This window comes from Anolis sagrei, chromosome 2, assembly GCF_037176765.1.
Source record: "Anolis sagrei isolate rAnoSag1 chromosome 2, rAnoSag1.mat, whole genome shotgun sequence".
In the NCBI taxonomy this organism is placed as follows: domain Eukaryota; kingdom Metazoa; phylum Chordata; class Lepidosauria; order Squamata; family Dactyloidae; genus Anolis; species Anolis sagrei.
The window spans coordinates 257,150,667-257,155,845 of record NC_090022.1 but is presented as its reverse complement, the minus strand read 5'-3'; the positions used below and the strand labels follow the sequence as shown (position 1 = coordinate 257,155,845).

Here is a 5,179-nt window from a genome sequence, read left to right as displayed (position 1 = left end):
GCCGGCTAAAACATTCTGTGTTCTTGAGCAGATGCCAGGAGAGGTGTCAAGTTCCGTACTACCTTGTCATCAGTTGCAGCTCTCATTTTGCAGTAGAAGCAGCAGCTGTGCTAGACAAAATAATCTAAATTTTCACATATACTTTTCCTTTAGGAAATAGCTCACACTGAATTGCATTTCTGTGGGAGAAAAATGCTACACCTCGTCAAGTGTGTACTGAAAACATACTTTATGCTAACCAAACTTTAACTAATAATCTTTCCTAAGTTTTGTAAATTTGCTTTTATCCTATCAGGAAAAAAGAATGTGAGGAAACATCTATTAGAATATTTTTGATGGGATCAGAGGTAGATGCAAGCATAACTTATTACCAGCAGGCAATGGATCTGGTTCTACCATTAGGCAGAGTGAAGTGACTGCCTCTAACAGAAGTTGTGGTGAATTACAGGAGGCATTGTTATGTGTGCATCACACAATCTGCTTTCTAATGCCCTAATTTCATATATATATATATATATATATATATATATATATATATATATATATATATATATGATCTCAGGTGCTGCAATCGACATATGCAAGTTTTCTTTTCAATGAAAAAGTTTTTCAGAACACCTACTTAGAAAAAAAACAAGTCAACTGCTGTAAATAAAAATTATATTTTATACAAAATGGTTGGGTTTTGCACAAAAACATTGGCCTGAGTTTTGTTGGTTACTTGTAATTAGATTAATCTAGGATTGACAACTGAGTCAAAATATGGTTGGGATTAACATTAGGATTTATACACACAACCTAGCTAGGCTACAGTTAGAGCTTCAGATTAATGTCTCCCCGTATGTATGTGCCTTGAAGTCACCTGTCAACTATGTTGACCTATTATAGTTCGTATAGTTTTCTGAAATATAGCCTAGAGCACCTGACATTCATTGAATCCCATTCAAGTATTCACCAGATCTAACCTGCTTAGCTTTAAAGATGAGATAGAATCTGGTAACTTTATGGTATTTAAATGGCTTCCAAATACAACATCAAATGCTGCATTTCATATCTAGCATAGTTAAATGATACACATTTCTGATAATGCTGTGAGACCTCTTAAACTTTACATGGTGTAGAGATTTGGAAGATTTTTGCCACCCCTCAAAGAATCAAAGAATCATAGAGTTGGAAGAGACCTCATGGGCCATCTAGTCCAACTCCCTGCCAAGAAGCAGGAAAATTGCATTCAAGACGTTTAGGGCATAGTCTGAGCTTGAGAAAAAATTCCTTTTTTGGATTACAATCCTCAATACCTCTCAACGACCGGGTTGTCTAAGAGTTTGTGAAAGATGTTATCTAACCAACGCTCCCAATATTTTTCCTAAAGTTATAGGTAGAATACTAACTCCCTCCCCCGCCACCACCCCCGCCCGGCCCATCTTCACATTATACTTGTGAGGTTGATTAATCAGAAAGATAGTGATTGTCCCACCTAGTTCATCCAGTGAGTTTCATAGATAAGCAGGAATCTGAATGACAGGCAGAGCTCTGCTCTGCCTTACATAGCCAATGCCAGCCATTTCCTGTTATGTACATAATACAGGCGACTACTCCAGAATTCTTTGGCACTTGTTGCCTGTGCTATCATTCTGTTCTCTTTCTACCACCCACACAGAAGTGAAAAGACCTAGGTGGATGATTTAGGGGACACAGCTGTTCAGACTGGTGCCGAAAAGAGAAACTACTACTTTGCTGTGCTTGTGTTGAGCGGAGACTGACATTTCGGTGTCTGAGTAGGAGAGCCTGGCTGGGCCAGATGCCACCTACCTAAACACACCTCACTAGGATCAGCTACATCTATTTATATGTACAGATGCAACTAAATAAACTGAGAGGAAGCTCTGTGTTTCAGCTGCCACACTGGGATGTTTGGTCTATGTTTTTATCAGCATACCTCCAGGGCAAACCTTAAATTAATTCCCCTCTCAATTTATTGCTCCTTTTTCATCCACATGGTTTGCGTACTGTGATCTGGGTGCATTGCATTCAGTTTACACTACATACATGCTTCTTTTTGTGCTTACCAGAGTTCTTTCTTTCTTTCTTTCTTTCTTTCTTTCTTTCTTTCTGGGATGTTCCTCTACAGTATCCTCATCCAAACATGCCAAAGTTAGAAATGTGCATTCATTTTTTCTGTTACAAGTAGTAGTAGTAATTTTTATTGATTAGCCCTTAGGCCATATCACAATAAGAAACAGAACAACAAGGTCTGACAAGACCTGATCACACTCCATGTAGAAAGTTAAAATAAGACACTTATAATAATACAGTAAATACATATGATAAGACATGATAAAACTGATAAACTGATCAAGCTGAGTATATACATCATATTTCATTATCACCCCTACAATTTACCCCAATCAGCCCTACATATGTGGTTCTCAGACGTATTGTTTTGCTTAAGTACAGAGCTGTTTTATACGTTATTTTTGGGTCTTGGCCACACATAAAATATGTTGTTCTGATGTGAGAATCCCAATACATTGTCCTTTTGATATATGGACCAAAGTGGAAGTCTCTCACCTTTTGATACAATTTGCAAAAAATAACGCTTCATGAATTTGCGTGTCATCCTTGCGCAGGGGCCATGCTAATCTTCTCTGTATCGTTCCAATTTTAGTATATGTGCTGCCGAAGCGAGTACCTGTTACAAGTATAATTCAGAGGGGTCAAGTAAACAGAGTTTGCATTGTTTTATCAGAAGGGGGGGGGTACTGACCTCAGAAGAAATTGATGTGGAATTGTGAAGTAGCTGAGATCTGCACAGTGCAAACACACAGTGAAGCAATGGTAACTGAGTCTGGCATGCGGAGAGAGGAATTACATCATCCCACTGTTTGAAGACACTATTGGACTGGAAGCCATCCCAGCCTACTCACTTCTTCTGTACCTCCATATCTGCATCTTCTAAACGCTACTCAGCACTTTGGACCATCTTCTCATGAATAATGTGCTACTCTTAATTAAACCCTTCTGATAATTGTAATTTAGTTATTACAATAAAGAGTCAGAACTTCATCCATTTTGTAGAGTATATCTATCTTTATCCTTGCATTTATATATAAAAAAGCCCCTTTGACTTCATCGGGGGTTACTCCCAGGTATGTACGCAAACTGACCCTCAAGATGTTGATGGATACTAATTTCCTGCAATCCTTTGCCAGCCATAGAAATGAATAACTCTGCTCCCAAGAAGTGGGGGAAAGGGTATCATGACTATGACAATGTCCTCATACATGCACTGATCCAAACATGGAGGATTACTGTAGAAGTGGCCAAAAGTACATCGTGTGTGATCAGGGTGAATATATTATCCATTTTCCCTTATAAACAGAATAGAATGAAACACTACAGTAAAGAAGACAATTTCCCCACTTTCCTCCCCTCATGGAATGAGGTCCTAAAATTCCTGAATAATAATGCCCATTGAGTATCCCATATATGAACTACTTGAGAACAGAAGTGTTTTGAATTTCTGATTTTAAAATTTGGGGTTGCCTGAATTTGCTTATATGAACATAATGAGACATCATGGAGATGGGACCCAAATCTAAACATGAAATTCATGTATGTTTATATACACACACACACACACACACACACACACACACATACATATATACATATATATATATACATACATATACCTTTCACTGTGCATTAAACGAAGTATGTGTACACTAAAACTTCAAAAACCAACAGTGTCGCTATCTTAGTAATCAATGTGGTCAATTTTAGATTTTGAACTATTCTGGATTTTTCAATTCCAGATAAGGGATGCTCAGCCTGTAATAATAATAAAGGCTCATTGGAAATTAGTAAGACTGGATGTTACTGGGGAAAGACACAAATAAGGAAGGGAAGGAAACCTAGGGTACTTCAAGAACGAGACTAGATTTAGATCCTGAATAGACAAGTTTAACCAGAATGAAAAGAATCCAAAGGTATTGATACTTCCAGAAATTTTGTATCTACCTGGAGTCTGTCTGAGAAAGTTTCCATTTTGTACATGGCTTGGAGTTTTGTAGAAACCAGAATTTGAGGGGAAAAACAATGCTTGTTTGAATGACAGTTTCTGTAATCCCACAAGGACCTTATCATAGTGGCCACCGGATTCACCACAGATCATGGTGAATTCAGTGGTACCCATTGAGGGACATGGGGAAAGTGCTCGAGACCCAGTTTCCCCCCATTGTTGCTGGTGCAGCATGGGAAGCTTCCATACAGAGTTTCAGCTGCAATGACATACACTGGTTCCACTGTAGCGACATACATTGGTTCCAGTGTAGTTTAGCCATGGAGCTTACTGGAAGTCATTTTACATTGTGGGATGGGAGCTAGCAGACTCCTTGGCTAAACTATAACTATGTCACCAAAAAAGCCCCATTTGATGAGGTCATAAGAGGCCTTCACCAAACTAGGCTGAGAGAAATAAAAAATCTAATTGAACTGGAATCCAGATCTGAGTTTCAACAGATATTAATCTCCAAACCATCTGCTGCACCCTCTACACACCCTTATTTCTTTTAGCCTCAGGGTGGCTTTTGTACAGCTGTGGAGTCTATCCCAATCTCGTCTCTCTTTGCTATGCCAGAAGACCTTGGATGGCTGTACTTGCTCCATTCCCAAATCATTTACTGCCCCTATACCCCCTCTATGGAATTTAAGGGCATACCTTCCTGGACCCACGGAGAACCATTTGAGAATACTTTTTAAAAACAAACTTACAAAATTTCATTTTGTTTCCTAGGGAAGTCCAATTCGGCTCCAAACATGTGGAAATGCCCTTTACACCATCTAGAAATTATTTTTGCCCATTTGGGGGCATTGAAAATGGCACAATAATAATAATAATAATAATAATAATAATAATAATAATACTTTATTTGTACCCCGCTACCATCTCGCCAAGGGACTCAGTGTGGTTTACATGAGGCCGAGCCCAAACACAACAATACAAGCAATAATCACAACAATACAAGCAATTAAAATAAAATAGAAACAATAAACATATAACAATTCAATAAAACAACATACAGTTAAAACTGTGGGAAGGCCACATGTAAAAATTTAAAATTGGAATAGTGCTGAGGCATGGATAAAAGGTGATAGTGGCATTTGTGGAAGACAT

The 5,179-nt window shown here is 38.3% G+C and overlaps 1 non-coding gene across 1 annotated transcript; it reads right to left on the bottom strand.

Moving 5' to 3' along the window:
- Positions 1-2,588: 2,588 nt before the first annotated feature.
- Positions 2,589-2,692, bottom strand: LOC132769537 (U6 spliceosomal RNA). Its single transcript, XR_009630866.2, has one exon. It is a non-coding gene; the product is annotated as a U6 spliceosomal RNA (small nuclear RNA).
- Between the last annotated feature and the right edge of the window lie 2,487 nt (positions 2,693-5,179).